Source organism: Epinephelus lanceolatus, chromosome 12 (genome assembly GCF_041903045.1).
Source record: "Epinephelus lanceolatus isolate andai-2023 chromosome 12, ASM4190304v1, whole genome shotgun sequence".
In the NCBI taxonomy this organism is placed as follows: Eukaryota; Metazoa; Chordata; class Actinopteri; order Perciformes; family Serranidae; genus Epinephelus; species Epinephelus lanceolatus.
Genome location: NC_135745.1, coordinates 29,528,841 through 29,547,917, shown reverse-complemented (window position 1 = coordinate 29,547,917; position 19,077 = coordinate 29,528,841). Strand labels below are relative to the sequence as shown.

At 42.2% G+C, this 19,077-nt stretch overlaps 1 protein-coding gene across 2 annotated transcripts in view; it reads right to left on the bottom strand.

Annotated features, from left to right (window-relative positions):
- Nucleotides 1-13,965, bottom strand: part of LOC117272262 (SPRY domain-containing SOCS box protein 4-like) — a 119,707-nt gene extending 105,742 nt beyond the window's left edge. For both annotated transcript variants that reach the window (XM_078173228.1, XM_033651085.2), the window contains exon 1: nucleotides 13,752-13,965. The gene's annotated coding sequence lies outside the window, so the exon portion shown is untranslated. The remainder of the gene's footprint in view (nucleotides 1-13,751) is intronic.
- Nucleotides 13,966-19,077: the final 5,112 nt, after the last annotated feature.

Here is a 19,077-nt window from a genome sequence, read left to right as displayed (position 1 = left end):
AATACTGTTATGGCAGTGCTTCTTTTTGTGATGACTTCAGAAAACAGACTTCCTCAATTTATTCCCCATTTGACTTGTATCTGCCAAGTAGCGCTGGGCAAAACACCAAAAAATGTACTGAGGCTGACATCAGGAGTCGACCCGCAAGTGACTGATCTGAGTTGGCTCGTGCAGGTATGTCAAGTAAAAGCTTTTCCCCAGATGATTTAGTGAGTGATACGCTAAAAAACTACAACACCTACTCATCATCGAGGCATATGTTGCTAACTCCTGCTGCTTTGATTCTATATACAAAACAGTGATGAGTTTGAATGCTGAAGGTCTCAGTATGTTTCCAATGAGGCAGAAGTGTTTATAGCTATTCCAAATAGCCACACTGACAGATGAGGCAGGAAAACCCCACCACAGAGTGGGCCTCTCCTCAAAGGCATTGACGGTGCTGCCTTCCATTGTGCATATAATGATGAAAGAATACAACTTAAGAAAATACATTCAAACCCTGCCTGTATGCTGAGGGATACTGTTAGACTGTTGGTTTCAGAAAGCTTTAAAAAAAAAAAGGGCGGGGCAACATAATAGTTTGAGTTGAAGGTGTGAGAAAGAATAGTATCAGTAACATTGTTAACACTGTGCTACATTACAGAGAAATACAAAACCATACTAATGAACCTTCATTAATATAGGCCTATATTTTATCTACAAGTGCACGTCACACACTGAGCGAGCTGCCTGTTAATGACACTGTTGGCTAATGGGCGTGTAGCTACTTCCATGTTTCAGATGATACGTCATGTTTGTAGTCGACCAATGAAGACAAGTTTACATATCACCTTGGGTTCGTCCTTCACCTTCTCAAAATGATCCCACACTTTGGATTTTCTGCTTGACATGTTATTAACTAGCCTGTGTAATAACCCCAGGTACCAGCCCTGGAAATTAGGGGCCGTACACATGCTGCGTGCAGAGCTGATCTTCTTTCAGAGGCTGTTTTTAAGTGTGTAGGCCTATCATCCGTGGGACAGTTGTAAAGGTCCGGGTAGCCCTGCAGTAACATGATCAACTTTTCCGTATTTATCAAGCCCTTTTTAGATAGGAATTGTGCAAATCTGCAGGAAAGCGCAATCAGTCTTTTTCAGCATTTGCAGTATAAAAACAAAATCAGGGAGGGCGGAAAATTGCCGCCTACCTACTTTTGTTTATACAGAATGCGCCTTTTTCGGGGCAATGGGTGGGCGTGAACAAGTAACAAAACGTGTGTCTCAGCGTGTGACGTAAACAGTGACGTGGGAGGGAAGCCGTGGCTAGTCAGGCGGCGATTCTCTCGTAAATCGGTCCGTTCTTTACCGTCCCCGTCATCTGACGGTTAATAGCTTATTCGTTTGCGAGTGCAAGGAAGGCGCGCAATTCCGCATCTCCCCAGTTGTTCATCTTTACAGTGTCTGTCACGTTTGCTACTAGCTGCTCGCTAATTCCCGCTATCAGCTGTTTCCTGTTTATCCACCGCCAGTGGGTCGCACATGCAGCGTCATCAACAGCTCCTCCCACAAGTCTTCAACAGCTCCTCCCATTGCAGAAGGCCACCTCGGTCTGTTTAAACTTAAAGGGTTCCGCCAATATGACTATCCTTCGAGGCGGAAAATTGGGCACCTCAGATCAACTCGCCTTTCCGCCTCTGTGTGTATAAACACTTGCAGCTTGCCGGCAAATCAGCCCAACATTCGCGGAAAATCTGGCAGTGTAAAAGGGGCTTCTAACTGAATATTTACGGGAGAAGGGAAATATATCTGTCGGCTGTGATTGGTTTGTAACGTGACTCCTGTCTGACTGCTGAGCGTGGCCACTTCCTGTGTCTGTCCTTTCAAATTAAATTTCCACATGGTCCAGTCATATAGGATTTGATTTATTTTGACAAGGTGCAGCTCCTAACAGAGTTTCACATTTGTTTTTTTGTTTTTTTCTGTAACTAAGCAACCAATGAAATCTTGCCGACTAATGACCTTTCTGGTCAACTAACCTTTGGTCGACTATTAAGGGGCAGAAGATAGAAGATTTTATTTTCAGGAGACCCTGATGTGACCTTAATATAAATCTGGGTTTTTTTGTTGTTGTTGTTGTTGTTGTTGTCAATTTTGCTATCATACTATGTTAACATTTAAAATAATTGATATTTTGGCCTTTTCCCAGCCGAAAGACTGTGTTACAGTAAAGGTGTCCTTGGTCGGGTTTCCCATAAGTGTTGAAGCCCTGGGATCATCCCATTCCTTTAAAGGCCTGAGGATAAATCTAATATCACATCTAATATTAGCGCGAATATGATGTGTGGTAGCCAGGCCTTAGAGTGCCGTCTGGTCTATTTTTGGGTTTATAAGTAAATCGTCGGAGAAGCCAGCGAGGATTCCTGTTACAAAAACACTCTGAGATGAGACGTGAGAAGACTTCAAGGCTTTTAAAGAGAATCTCTGGCAGGAAATTCTGTTTTCCATTTTTGTCAAACAAAAGAATTATGCAACATCCATCCAGACAATCAGAGCAGTGAATGCACCCTGTTAGCTTTCATTCCATTGTATTTTCCTCACAAGGTTTTCGCTCGGGCCAAAATGATCACATGCCTGCTTTAAAACCCAGGATGAGTCAATTGATTTTATCTAACTGGAAAAGTCATCATATTGTCTCCTGGAAGCCACAAAACCACAGGCAGACTGCAGCATGAGGAAGCTGATTCAGAGCTGATTGTCCCGCCACTGACACATAATGACACTGCACTGACACACAGGCGCAGAAAAGAGAAAGGCAACACTACAATATTGAGGAGAAACACACACACATAGACAAACAGTGAATCACCACAAGATGACAAATGAGCGGGAGCACAGCACCTCAGACACTGCTGTCATTTATATGTAAATGAGCACACCGCTACTTCCTCCATGCAGCCATCTTTACTCCGCAGAAACCAAAAGATAGAGCAAACTTCCGATCAGATCAGACAAGGTGTCAGGACGAGATGATTGGGAGCGATGGGAAGCCAAACGATTCCTGACAAGATGGGACACAACAAGGTGAGATGAGCGAAGATGACGGGGTTTATGAGGAGCGGACATTAGCCGTAACTAAGGTCTGTTTGTCACAACATAAATGATTTCATGTCCCCTGTTGTCTCCCCAAGGGCTCCAACTCCACTGCTGACTTGTCAGGCTGTATTCCCCGTGAGGGGAACTTTGACTAACGACTCACTGCTGCAATCTTTCCTTGGTAAACTGATGAGTGTCACATGGGATGACACCAAAGATGACAAGCAGCATCAGCCTCGCCCTGATAAACTGAAGAGCAAGCAAAAAGCACGAGGAGATGCACCAGGGAAGTTGCACACAGCTGTGTTTCGGGAATACATGACGCCTCTGCCACTCATTGGACTGACAGGAACCAGGAAGAAATCCATTCATATTACTTTAAAGTCCACTTTTTTATCCTGTTATTGTAACGGCCTCAGTGAGTCACCAGTGCATCAGCAAGCACATCGCACTGCCTGCACACACACACACACGAACACACAGGTGTGCACACACAAGTTGTACACTGCATTTAGACACTAAGTACCTGCCAAGGATAAGAGGAACACATCGTCTTCCTGTTTGTGTTTCTCTCTGCAGCAGGTGATGTCATGGACTTCAGAGCGCAGCAGTGCATCAGAGAGCCCTTTTCCCTGAGTGATGTCTGTGTATTTGTATATGTGTGTGTGTGAGTGTCTGTGTGGATTTCTGTGAGCTCAGCAGTCTATCACTGACTTAACAAAAGGCTGCTGAATATAAATCCGTTCCCACTTCCATCTGCCAGTCAAAGATTCATACATTTACATGGATGTCCTACAGAAATATGTAAATGGCAACGCCAAGAGTGAACCTGACATACTGACAGACAGACGGAGCGGAGGATATACTGTACATCTACCTATCATATAGAGAGCTGAGAGAATTAGTCAATCCACAGATAATTAATTAGCCTACAGCTAATTTAGCAGCTCAATAAGGCTGTGCTGCTTTCCAGAAAAGGATTAAAGAAGTATTTCACCACTGGGAAGATGGTCTTTTCATAAAACTAGGCTGTCTTTGCAGGAGAAAGACAAAAATACATGACCAGAGAAAACAGAGAAAAACGCCTGTGGCATTCGCTTTTACCCAAGAGGAAGAAAACCTACAACTACCAGAATGCGCAGCACTGAACCAGATCAGCGCTGCTCAGTTTTACCATTTGATCTGTTTTTTCAGCCTTTTTTCACTGTGCAGGAAACAGTATGGCGCCCACTTCCTGTTCACAAACTCTCGCTTTAACAGCTAAATAAGACCCTAAAATATGTTTCTAAAGAACAGTTTAGGCAAGAGATAGGCAGTGCAGTAACAGAGTCTTGGTTTACATTTGATCAGCACTGCCTAGTTTCAACATTTGACCTGAGAGAGAGGGGCATCCATAAATATGCAAGACAAAGTGTGCAAACAGCAATCAGGTGATGACAATAACCCCCGAAAATCTGATCTACTCCTTCAAATATATATACATGCATTCTTCCTTTGCACAGAATTCATAAAAGTACTAAAGAAGGCAAATTTACAAGGAAAAAATGGGAGAGGACACGCTTTGAAAACATGGAATGGCAACATAAAGTATGCCCGTTTCTTAATCTACTTCTATACTCTTTGTGTCGGTGGTAGCGACATGGGTGGCGGGGTATATGGAAATGTGGAAGAACAGCCTGTAGTTCAAACAACATTCTGAAAGCCAGCTTAACCGACCGTCGTCCGACTGCTGACTTTGACTGGAAGCCATCGTTACGCATTGTGGTGCTTCAAGCTAAATGCTAACATCAACATGCTAACAATGGCAATGCTAACATCCCTGTGCTTAGTAGGTTTAGCATATTAGCATGGTAATATTTGCTAAGTACAGCTGAGGCACATGTACTTGGGTATTAATTACGGAGAAAACAGTGTGTGAGTCCTTCCCTCCCCTCAGGTAAAGAGTATGGGTGTCATCCTGGACAGAACATTGTCCTTTGAGGCACACATCAATGATGATGCTCCGTCTGCATACTCTCATCTACATAGTATTAATCCTCATCACCCGTCCCTACACCGAACAGCACTGCTATCCTCGTTCATTCTTTGATTACATCCTGTATTGATTATTGCAACTCTGTCCTCTTTGATCCTCCTCTCAAGTGTCTTCGTAAACTCCACCTGGTCCAGAACTCACCCGCCCATATCATTACCAGAACTCCCTCCATAGATCATATCACTCACACAGCAACTTCACTGACTTGATTTCAAGATTCTGCTTCTCTCCTTTAAGACCCTTCATAACTGGGCCCCTCTGTATCTTTCTAAACTCCTTCATATCTCCACACCCTCCTGTACTCTTAGATCCTCGTCTGCAATCCAGCTCACATCAACATCTGCCTGATTGACTATGATGGGTTCTTGAGCCATCAGCCTCTGGAACTCTCTCCCAAATGACATTTGCAATATTGACTCCCTTTCACCTTCAAATCATGTCTGGCATATTGGGTCTGATTTAATGGTGACACACATATTAGGACTTTCACTGATAATCATTTTATACCTGGTTTTTACATCTATGGTTTGTTATAGTTAAATTATTAACCAATCACTGTATATTGACGATTTGTTAGACTTTATGATCTATGGATACCTTGCTGCTTGTTTTTTTTTAAAACTGTGACATGTAAGGTGTCCTTGAGTGCTCTGAAAGGCACCTATAAATGAAATGCATTATCATTATCAGTGTTCAATTGGCACGTTTCCAGTGAATTAATTCAGATTAATTGCTGGCATAACTTTGACTGTATTTTGATCAGGGTAAAGCAGGTCAGCTGAACATGTAAACAAGTTAAATTCGTCAACAAGGAGGCATACAACTCAACAAGCATGGAGTACAAAAACTCCAATGATAAATATGTAATGAATTAATATTTACTTGGGTTTATACTGAGCTTTTTTCATGGATGCTCCCATTTACGCATGGATCAGCACCAAGTTACACTTTGGAAATGATGTAGAAATAACAGGCCCAAAAAGAGAAGTATTACTGATAGATTAAAAGTTAAGGGATCACCAAAGTTATTACAATTCATCCTAAGGGGGGGATGAACGTGTGTAGCAAATTTAATGGAAATCCATCCAATAGTTATTAATATATTTCAGTCTGGACCCACCGACACTGCCATCCCTAGAGCCACGCCGCTAGCATGGCTTAAAATGCCAAACACTTGTTCCAGCTTCACAAATGTGAGGATTTTCTGCTTTTCCTTGTCTTAAATGACACTAAACTGAACATCTGTGGGTTTTGGACTGTTAGTCAGACAAAACAAAGCACTTCAACATGTCACTTTCAGCTCTGGGAATTGGTTTTCACCTTTTTCTGACATTTCACAGGCAAAATTACAGACGACGGATCACTAAAGCAAATGATTGCTGTTTGCACCCCGAGACAGACACATAGATGGATCAAAATCATCTCAAAGCACCAATTCAACACTTAGCTCATACTTGTTAAAATGTGACTCTCACCATTAGAAACAGAACACGTGTGATTTATTTTGCACCTTGATTTAGGCTAATTTTAGGCTTCACAGGTTTAGATCTCTGAGCCTGCTTCCTGTAAGCGCCTGCTTCCTGTGGTACTCTGCTGTGGCACACAAAAAACACACAGTGGGGGGTGGTGGGGAAATAAAGCAATTAAAAATAATGATGGCTGATGGAAAACAGCTCACGGTGACTACAAAACGTTGGCCATCTTATTGCCAAATTGCCTCGTGTGACTGAATGATGAGCGAGGTGACACACTGGGCACTGAGCAGAATGCAGATGAGCAATATGTCTGGCAACTGGCAAGAAATTGACCTACAATCTAATCTAAATTTCTACTCTGTGACCAAGATGTTGATTAATTGATGCGCAATAACACTGAGTCAACTTCTCGGTGATTGTTGCCTTTCAGAGCTGCCCGAAATAGTTGCCCGTCTCTGCGTCACTGCATTTAAATTAGTGCTCTGACATCACTGGCACCCTTCTATACAAGGATTATTCCAACATGCTTCAGGCAGAACTTCCACTATCTCAGTTTAAGGATTTTTACCACTCTATACATAATACCAGTCAGTATCTGTTCAGTTTAAGTAGCAGTGACAGGGTGTGATAAGACGCAGCCGAGTTAAAAACCCTTATCTGGCCTACGAGCTGAATCCCATCTGCCTCTCTCCTCCGACTGACTCATAATGCTGCTTATTAGTCCCTCTGGAGGGATAAAGGGGACAAGGGGAGATTTTTAAAAAGGGAGGGAAAACGCAGGAAATCAAGACAGAGCGAAAACAGATCAGGAGGGAGACGGCTGAGCAGGAGGAGAGAGAAAAATGCAAAGAATGTGCAGGATGAGAAAAGGCTACATTTCACGAGCATAGCGTAAGTGTGCTCGCTGAAAATTGCAGGTGTGAACAGAAAAAAAAGGATTTGAAAAATTCATAGTGTTATTTGACATGTACGAGTCCAAAGCAGCTGCAATCAGTTGAAGAGTATTTGCTGAAAGCATTTGAAAATTTAATTTTGAGTTAGGCACTCCAGTGGTCAGTGTGTACCTCAGTGCTGAAAGTAGTGGAACAAACGTTTGAAGAGGAAGCACTGAAAGCAGCCGAAGTGTGGGAAAATAAAAGCAGTTACACTAGGGACGTCAGTTTCAGTTCATTTTGCCTTCGACAGCCCGACACCCATTGACAGGTAACTGATCTGTTACACAAAATGATGTGAAATACAAGAGGCCTTTCCTTTTAGTCGGGTGCTCCATTGACTCAGAGCTTTGCTCCACATTTTAAAGCACTCTCTATTTATAGGTGGTGAAATTTTAATGTTCTGTGATGTAAATGTTTTGCCTTTTATTCCAGTTTCTGTTGGCTTTACTGACAGACAGACAGACAGACAGACAGCTGGCTTTGTTAACATGCAGAAACAGTGCCCACTGACCACCCTCTGCACCCGGGTCACCCTAAGCATCACCCAGGTCATGTGGGAGCTAGCTAGCAGCACTGCTCATTTGCAATTACCGCTGGTAATGCGAAACAGTGTTTCCCACAGAATAAGAATGTATGTGTGAAAAGGACAGGGGTTTAAACTCCTGTTTTATCATTCTGTGTCTGAGGTTTCTGCAGGTCCGTGAACACAGTGCAGGAAGAACTCCTTCCTCAGCAGCAGCAAACATGGTGGCCACCTGTCCGTCTCCCCCCAAGTAGCCTTAAGCTGAAAACATACTGCCGCAGCGCATCATCTCATGTGACGCGTGTCAAGCACAAACCGGAGACATTGCACTGCAGCTCGTTAACAGACGACCACACAAAGTTATTACTACTTTGAGTTAAAGATCTGTACTTCTTCCACCTCTGCATTGGCTTAAAATCCTGTGTGGAGAGCCCCTAATTAAACCTGATTCCTCACCTTAAGAACCAGTCACCATTGTCTTTATAATGACGGGATGGTGGATCGTTTAGCTTTTGATATTTTTTGACCTAAACAATAACTCTCGTCATCCATTTTTTGTCACACACGAGACAGCAGCAGCTACAGACTTGTCTTTGCACATCAGTGGTGAGGAGAGGAGTCGAGCTGCCATAGGAGCAGAGAAAAAGAGCTGCTACGTACAAGCAGAGAGCGAGTGGAGGGAAAAATTAATTTAATTCCAGGGGTGGCAAGGCTGGAAATATGACAGTGGCTTAAAGTGCCACAGGGCGCCAAAGAGAGTCCATTCCAGAGCATGTGAGCAGAGCGGAGCGGGGAGCGGGAGGATTTTGTGTTGAGCAAGGAGCGGCTATTTTTTTAAAAAGGTGGAGCGGAGCCTTATCTCTCGCTCCAATTTCGCTCTGGTTGCTCATGCCCCATCCAGAATGCATCTTTGCACCTGCGCACACCCACACTATTTTCTTTCAAAACTATGGAGTTTACTGTGTACTTCAGAAAAGAAACTGAGAAGAGAAGCAGCGGAGAACGGTCCCTAACTGCGGGGAGAGGCGAGAGGGCTTCGGAGGTCGGCCGCTTAACCCGGTCTGTCTCCTCCACACTTTGACTTATTTCCACCCTGCCAGCGGTACCGTGTAGAACGGTCCCTAACTGCGGGGAGAGGCGAGAGAGCTTCCCCGGAGAATCTACCAAGCTCATGTTTTATTGGTGCCGTAGCATTGTTCCGACCTCTCATTAGTCCGACGTCCCGTTGTTCCGATATGTGATTATTACTGTATTTGTGTACCATAGAGGATCAGCAACGCAACAAAAGTAGGCTACTGGTCGAGATACAAGTGTCATAGAGAGGAGAGAATGAAACACCATAACCTCCTGTTATTAATTCTGGGGTCGGGGTTGTGTGGGGAGCTCTCTGCGGTGCTCCCGGCGGGCGTATTTCTGCCTTGATGGTGCGCCCTGACCAGCTCTGGGTCAGCTGGGAAAGGCTTGAGGTGAAACAGGCTCACGGCTTATGTGTTTGCCACTTTCTTTTTCATTTTAACCAACACCATGATCTTTTCCTGACCCTAACCAAGTGGTTTTTGTGCCTAAACCTAACCAGACCTTAACCACAGGGCATCATGATGATTTCAGAACAACGGGACTTCGGAACAATGGGTTTAATATTGTCGGACCAATGGGCTGTCGGAAAAATGGGCAGACCCCGTTTTATTTGTGAATAGAAGATTACAGGTTAGGGTAGTAAGACGCAGTTGTTTTGAGCGGAGTGGTGAGTGAGTGGAGCGGGATAAAATTTATGATGGAGCGGAGCGGAGCGAAGAATGCGCAGAACCAAGCGGAGCGGACGAGCGGCGCAAAGTGACAGGTCTGCGAGCGAGGAGCGGAAATTTTCACCCACTCCGCTCCGCTCACATGCTCTGGTCCATTCACCGCCGGTGTGTTTTGGCTTTTAGAGAGTCCAGTACAGTTCAGTTAAGTTCGAAATGCTTCTTTTCCCATTTCCACAGTGAAAAGTTGTGGTTACCACCCACAACTTTTCACTGTGGAAATGTGGAAACTGTGGAAATGGAACTGTTTCTAACCGTCCCCATTTTTGGTCACCTCTCTGTTGGGGTACCGAGCACACAGATCTGGTTTGAAAAGGTGTTTGTGGTGGAAACGCTGAACAGACCTAGGGTCTAGGTACCATGTCTGATGGGTTACTGTTGGTTTCAAAGGTACTATATGGAAAGTTTTTGGTGGAAACAGGGCTTAAGCGGCTTCAATTTGAGCTGCATAACCCCTTTAGCCTTGTTAACTAATGTATGTTAGCACCACTAGCCGTGCTGACAGTGCTAACATTGCTTACAAGGTTAACAGTGATCACATAAGCAAAAGTAACAATGTTAAAGGGCATTTGTGGCTCAAAATTGAGACCAGAAGGTGGGCACAATGTTTCCACAGCAACTCTGTTAAGTCTGGATGCCGTTACTTGTAGTAATTGCCGAATCAACGGCCAGCTGGCTTCCACCAGACCTGGGTGGTGCACAGTGCAGTTAACTAAAGAGTAGCAAAATAAACCTATAGACCAACATGCATAAATGTCAGAAACACTCTCGGCATTTAAGCGATTAACCGTTGGACTGTCATTTAAAGAGTAAACAATCAATGCATCTGAAATTTCAGTTGAACTGAAGTGTGCTGAGAACAAGTGAAATTTCAGCTGAAGTTGAAGCGCCTGAGATAGTTTGGAAGAAGAAGTGCACTGTCAAGTTGAAGTGTCAGTCGGTATGTCAGGAATGGCAGCAGCCGAAATGTCAGCTGGAATATTTGAGCTGTCAGTTGAAATGGTAAAAAAATTAGTTGATGTGTAGCGGCTGAACGCACTTGAAATTTCCACTGAAGTTAAAGCGTCAAAGACAGTTAAAGTGTCAGTAAGTTCAAGAGCTGAAGAAGCAGGAAAGAAGAGCAGAGACAAAACGTTGTGGAGAAAGACAGGCGGGGAAGATGTACGCAACATAGCGTTTGAGAAATGTGGATACCAGGGGAAGCGCCGTGGAAGCAGAAGAAGAAAGAAGGGAAGTAGGGATAGAAAATTAGAGGGAACGACACAGAGACACAGGCGGTGCTGGTGAGCAGACTGATCTCCCATAGTGACCGACTGGTCAGATCCAGCAGACAGATAAATGACCCCCTGTCACCAATACAATGCCCCGTCCCTCCTCCTCCTCCAGCTCTCTCTCTCCCCTCCCTTATCTCGACAGGTCATCCATCAACCACCAGACTCCACCCACTCATGCTCTACATACACACACAGTTTTTTTTGCCTATTACTCGTTATTAAACTAAATGAAGCGATGCTGCACCTGGTACATGTGAGGAGGGAGCGACTACCCTCCTGTTTCCACTGTTCTCTCTCTTCTTACATTCCCATCCTTCTCCTCTCTCCTCGGCTCTTCTGTTACACTCCATCTCTCTCTCCTCTTTCCTCTCCTCCCCTCCCTGCTCTCACCATCTGCTCTACATTTTCCATGTCTTTGTCACCTTAGCCATCTTAGCTGTGTAAATGTCAAGGTGTAGCCACAGAGAGAATTGATCACTGTGAGGAAAACTGCACGGAAAGGCATCGTTACCTTACAAAATAGTACACAGGCTAACTATAACTGCTGCTGTAGAGTCAAACTTCTTTCGGCTTATACAAACAGCCAATGTTGGTCATTAGAAGTAAACAATTTTGAATCAATACAGGGCTGCAAAATATATCTTTTTTTGTTGTTGTTTTGTTTTTTATCGTCACCACAATGCCAACTGTGCAATAAACACATTGTATTGATTGAGGGTTGAAAGAGGGTGTCAGTACAAAATTAAATTTGAAAATTTAATTATGATTTTTCACTGGTGCCTTCTGTGTTCACATTAACCTTCAGTTTGTTCAATAAAATAATTTTGGAAATAATTTCCTTTCATTTTCTTTTTATCCAACAAGCAATTTTGTTGTTGTAGTGACACACTGAAAGGCAGAACTGATTAACAGTCCAGTGACCTCTACAGATAATTCCGCTTCTGGTAAAAACCTCCTAAAAGTCTGGATTTTAAGTTATCAGAGCTAAAAGAGCTAAAAGTCTGTCTGTCTGTGATGAGCTGAACAGCATTGGAAAACCATTGATTTTTAGCGTGATACTGCTTTATGTTGTGTTTTTACCAGTTCAAATGACCTGGTCCATTTATTTTGGAGAGGAGGAGACCTTTAGTGATAATTTGGCTTCTGATAAAAACCTCCTTAGAGTCTGGATCTTAAGTTATTAGAGATAAAAGCTGAACACAGATTAGTGCTGAGCTAGCAGTCTGTCTGCGATGAGCTGAACAACATTGGAAAAACACTGATTTTTAGCGTGATACTGCTCCATTCAGTGTTGCTACCAGGTTAATTTACCAGGTCTGTTTGTTTTGGAGAGGAGGAGACCTCTGTGGATAATTCAGCTCTCTATAAAAGTCGTCTGAACATCTGGATCTTAAGTTATCAGAGGAAAAAGGTGAGTACACATTAACAGGTGCTTGGCTAGACAACTGCCTGCAATGAGGTGATAAGCATCAGAGAAACACTTATTTTTAACATGGAACTGCTTTATTCAATGTTTTTATAGGCTTAAATTACCAGGTTCATTTGTTTTGGAGAGGAGGACACCTCTGGGAATAATTCGGCTCCCGGTAAAAACCATGTGAACGTGTGGACCTGAAGTTATCAGAGAAAAAACATCTGTGACGAACTGTACAGCCTCGAAGAAACACAGATTTTTTTAACCTGACTGCTTCATTTGGTGTTTTTACTGGTTTAAATCACCTGGTCTGTTTGTTTAGGAGAGGAAAAGACCTCTGCAGATAATTCAGCCTATGATAAAAACCTCCTGAACAACAAAAACTGAAAGAATCCTCATCAGGAGTTCACACTTGACAGATGGGAGTTCAGCTGGGTGCAATCTGCAATTCCCACTACTAGATGTCACTAAATCCTACACACTGGCCCTTTAATATCTGCTGATTAATCACAAGTACTCTCATCATCGTGTTATTCCACAATGCTTACGCATATTTTCCTCATATCTTGCCGCCCTAAAACAATGGTACCTTTATTTTGCGAGCAATTTGTTTACCTCAGGAGCCCCTAAGATGTCACAAGATGAATCAGAGGGGATACAAGATGTTCATGTTTTGCCTCTTTAAGACTTTTCAAATTAAACCATCTCAGTTTTGGTTTAACTATTCACATCATAGATATAAAGCAACGTGTGACAAGGGGTCACAGGTAGAGATTGCTTCACTTTAAAGGATCATCAGCCATAAATGATAAATGATGATATTCCATATTTCTCTCATCTATCACTCAAACACACACATCACATCCCTACAACACAGATTCAGTCACCCTTTCCATCGCAATACTGTGTGACCTGGTGACAGACGAGGTGCCATCAGTGTGCCCAGGTGTAACTGTACACATACATCATGCAAACACCTGGATCCATGCGCGTTCAGGTACCGTGGGTCAACGTGTCTCTTTGAATGTTTCTGTCATAACCTGTGATAAATTCAGCAAGAGAGGTGAGAAACTAAAAGTAATCCTCGCTTCAGAGAGGGAAGTAATTTTAAATTTAAATTTCAACAGTGAATCAACAGAGGGGACTTTTTTTTAGCGTTCAGCTCACATTAACCTACTGCTCCAGATCTTGTGGTCAGCTCATCCGGTGTAAACACACTCACCGAACACGAACTCAACTCGGCTCCAAACGACACTTCTCTCCGAGGTTGTCTCCGCCAGGTGAGAAGAACCAAGTCCCCTCCTCTCCTCCGCTGATGACAACAAGCGTTATTCCGGCGCTGTTACTTTTGTTTGGCCGATGTAGCGACGGTTTCTTTGTTGCAGTCAACTGCAGCTCGACACATCCAAGCAGCCAGAGACCCGATGCTGAGTGTCCGTTTACTCCGCACAGCGAGCGCTGATTGGTCGCCTCACCACAACACAGCGTTCTGCTCTGACGCGATTGGCTCAGGCACGGGCGGTGCGTTCAGGAGCTGCTCGTACATTTAACCCTCATTGTACCAATGAATATAGATGTACATAATTAACACCACCACTACTACTACTATTACCATTAGACTCCCACTACCACTACTACTACTAGACTTCTACTACTACTACTCAGAATCAGAATCAGCTTTATTTGACAAGTACACATATACATACAAGGATTTTGACCCCAGTAGACTTGCTCTCAATGTACCAGAATTGACATAAGTACTCAAAATTTGAGAGGAATATACAGAAATATAGGCTACAACTAATATCAAACTTAAAAAAACATACAATATACAAAGGTGCAAGTGTTGTTTGTCCTGCCACTCTGTGACTGTTAGGAGTTCATCAAAGTGACAGCCTGGGGGAAGAAACTGTCTTTGTGAAGGGTAAATTTGGCAAACAGTACTCTGTAAGCGCCTAACAGAGGGGAGGAGTTAAAACAGTTTGTGTTCAGGTGTGAGGGGTCTGCAGAGAAGTTCCCTGCCCATTTCCTGACCCTTGACCGGTACAGGTCCTGGATGGAGGGAAGATCAGTCCCAATAATCCTCTCTGCCGACCTGATTGTCTGTTGCAGTCCAGTCCAGTTTGGTGGCAGATCCAAACCAGACGGTGATGGATGTGCAGAGAACACACTGGATTATGGCGGTGTAGAACATGATCAGCAGTTCCTGGGGCAGGTTGAGCTTCCTTAAGCTGTTGCAGGAAGCACAGCCTCTGCTGGGCCTTTTTCCAGGCAGCGTCTATACTACTACTACTACCACCACCACCACCACCACCACTACTACTACTACTACCATTACACTTCTACTACCACTACTACTATTACTACAACTCCTACTGCTACTACTAGACTTCTACTACTCCTACTGTTATAGCTGTCACTACTATTACTATCATGACTTTAACTTGCACAAGCTCTAGGACAGCTGATCCCAATACTGTTACAAGAGATGGTACATGCATTAAAGCGACACTTACATTTCTGGAAATGTTACGCTTTTCTTTGTTTAGGTTAAAATGCTATTACTAAAGTGTAAGTGAATTCCACCAGAAATAAAAACTCATAATTATACCATTCTCATATGGTTCCAAGAAAACTCTGACCAATCATTGTGTTCAGACTGAATGCATCCTGTCTGTCTTCCCTACATGGAGGCCTCTGACTGACGTAAACGCTCGCGTAACATTAGTGCAGCCTCATTCTTACTTAAAAAACTGGATTCTACATATCATGCTGCATTACATTTGTCATAAATGCACGCTCATGCACTCACCATTGCATTTTATATGAATCTTTAGCTCTGTATCAGAGGAGAAAAATGCAAACGTTGCTATTCATTGCCAGGGCATTGTTAGGTTAACTACCTACTTATATCTCCTTTTATACCAGGAACTATTGCACTGTACTTCAAATCTTTTACATGTCCTCAGGGTGTGTTTAGAGCTCAGCAAAACTACTTTCTCTTCTTTTGCACCATGGGTTTGGAATAAGCTCCAAAATGTTGGTAGAAGTAGCCTTACACCTTTCCTTTAACATTTTAAAGGTCTTCTAAAAATTGTTGGAAACATGTCGTTGTTTTATGTTATGTTGACTTAGGTGCATTGTGTATGGACATCACTGGTAGGGCCTGTATATACTGTTCATAATCAACTTCTCTCAGTGACTGTGTTTCAACAGCCACCTTAACTTCAACATCTTTCAGTATTTTAACTATTTAATATGTTGAAATTATACATTTTCAGCATCAGACACATGTATGTGTTGTTGCTATGCTGTCCAGGACAATCCTGTGAAATGCCTTTTTTAAAATCTGATGAGCACTTTATCGATTGGACAGAAATATACTGTATATATTAGCATGAAATTCCCATAGTTAGCTTCTATTTATCATTTCAATCAATATGATTCATACTCTGCTTGTTTTTTCTCTCAGTAAAAAGCCATTTTCACAGTGAATGCTGTCTGTAAGATTCGCCACAGCACTTGGACGCATCATCATCCCCACGCGTCCTCTGTTCCTGTGTACATCCACACTGTGGTCTCCAGCAGAATATTCATCACTAAACTAATCAGCGGGTTGTTAAATGGAAGTCAATTCAGACACATAACCACAGGATCGATGTTGTGATCTGCTGAAATATGCAAAATTCAGCCTGTTTAGTTTCAGTAAAATCAGAGCAGAGCTGATTGATCTGCATCGACTCTTATCAGAGGACAGTCACAGTGGGTGCTGTGTGTGCTGTTTGTGCTGAGCTGCAATACGAGATCAATAAGTGCTCATGTCGTATGGCGATTTTTAACATATGTCACTGAGTCCAACTGGGCCATGTATGGTGATGGATTATCCCAATTTCCATTTACCCACACACTCATTGATTAATCCTGCTGTGGGTATTACACGTGCATTAGAGAAAACTAAATAGAAATCAATGCCTTTATTGGCCTATAATGTTAGAGCATGAAAATGATCATGAAGGCATGTGCATGGTGTGATTCTGATTCATTTCAGGCAATGAAAACAGACATCAGTGAATTCAGTAAATTGAACTTGTGCGCTGGTGAATTCTCTCAGGAGCTATTTGGCTCCTCCTAGTGGTGACACCAGGTAAATACAAACAGTTTGTGGACTTTTTCGGGTGTCACATTTTAGTTCATGGGCAACATACAGCTCAGTTTGATCTCAGATGGGACGGACCAGTAAAAATATCACACGATAACCTTATCAAGTACATTCTGTAGACTTTCATCCTTTCACAAACAGATGGACAGCCTGAGATGTCTCAAGAAAATTAAGTTCGGTTTCAACAGTATGTCTCAGTTTTTCCACATTCAGTCAATCTATTTTCCCTTTCATTACATGTGCATTTATCCATACATTTCCTGATGCAGATTCTTTTGAACTGAAACTACTGATTTACAATATTTTGCACAATGATCAATATCTCTAAACATGGTAACAGTCAGTATTCACTGTTGTATCAGAGGGCTGTATTCTGGTCAGTGTTGAAAAGCCTCTGAAGCTGAATTTTACATGAACTAGGCAACGCATTGTTTAACTTGCTCCTGAAACCTGGCACCTCTTAGTGTAGTCATCCAGAGAGCCAGATTGGACCCTTTGCGGACTGGTTCTGGCCCACAGGCCCTATGTTTGACACCCCTGATCTTTACTTTTTTTGCTTAAGCTCAATCTTAGATAGAATGTCATAGAGTAAATATGAAGCTCCAGCCAGCAGTCTGCAGTGGAAGGGGACGTACTCACACTGCAAAGTTACAGGAAGTTACCATATGTAACTGTTATATTTCACAACAAATTACATTATTATCGCCTCACAGGCTTTTATTGTGATATTTCACCAATTTCTGAATTTTATTGTTAAATTCATGCAGGTAAATATAGCAATTTTAATTTGAAAGTACACTGCTAAATCACAGTAATATCCTCCTGAGACCCTGTGTCCTCATATGTCGACATCTACTTCATCCTACTTAACTTAGACTTGTCCTCATTCGTGGACACTTTTTTGTGCCATCTAGTGGTAGTAAGTAAGTAAGTAAGTAAATTTTATTTATATAGCACTTCTTACAGAGAGGACTCACAAAGTGCTTCACAAGATAAAATACAAAAAATACAATACAATAGTAGTAGTAAGAGCACAATACACTAATCCATGTAAAAACAAGATGGCAGCCATCTCTGCCAAGTCAGTCTGCAGCTGATCCTGACACAAAAGTGGACAGGGTCCAAAACCTGATCACATTTTATGGTTGAAACTTGTTTGTTTATGATTAATAATGTTTGTAGTTTGATGTGATAACAAATTTGACCAATTTTAGCAACAGTAACAAGCTGAGACGCTGTTAATTAGGAAGTACTCGTTTGAAGACACTGAGACTTTATTATCATCTCGTTTGAGGACATTGGAACTTTATTATTGTCTCGTTTGAGGACATTGGGACTTCATTACTGTCTCGTTTGAGGACATTGGGACTTCATTACTGTCTCGTTTGAGGACACTGGTGCTCTATTATCGTCTCGTTTGAGGACATTGGTACTCTATCATCGTCTCGTTTGTGGACACTGGAACTTAATCGTCTCGTTTGAAGACGGGGGCTTTATTATCGTCTCGTTTGAAGACACTGGGACTTAATTATCGTCTCGTTTGAGGACATTGGGACTCTATTATCGTCTCATTTGAGGACATTGGAACTCTATTATTGTCTCGTTAGAGGACATTGGAACTTAATTATCGTCACGTTTGAAGACACTGGGGCTATATTATGGTCTTGTTTGAGGACATTGGGACTTAATTATCGTCTCATTTGAGGACATTGGGACTTAGTTATCGTTGACAATATTTAGTTTTTTATACTTATCAAGTCCTACTGATCCCAAATAGCTAGAAATTAAAAATTTATACCAAACAAAAGTTCAGGTTATGGAAATCAATTGCGATATTACAGTGAAATACAATAATTCTGTGGGAGCATACTGCTAAATCACAATAATCCAATGTACATAATCTACATAAATTCAGTAATTTACAGGAACACGCTGTAATATCACAGGAACATAATGGGCTTTAAGTGTGAGGTTACAGTTAAATGTAGTAATTTTACAGGAGCATATTGTTAAATCACAGTAATACACGGGTGTACCTACTGTGAGAGTATACAGCTGTCATTCCACAACAATTTACTGTAAAAATGAACAGTAATTTACTGTGGAAGTAATGCAACTAGTGGCCAGTAATTTACTGTAAATGTAAAGTAAAATATTATACGTTGCAGATGCAAATTCTGCACTTAAAATTTCAGTAAAGTGAAAAAGTATTGGCAACTGGAGAGTTTTTGAGCTATATTCTTCATTAAAATTAGACTGTTTTATGATAATATTCACACTAACAGAAGCCTTTTATTACTATGTAGAGTTTTATCAGTCAAATATTGTGCTTTGTCATTCATAAATTACTCCAACATCCAATAAAGTGTGTCCCTTTTTAACCCCAGGC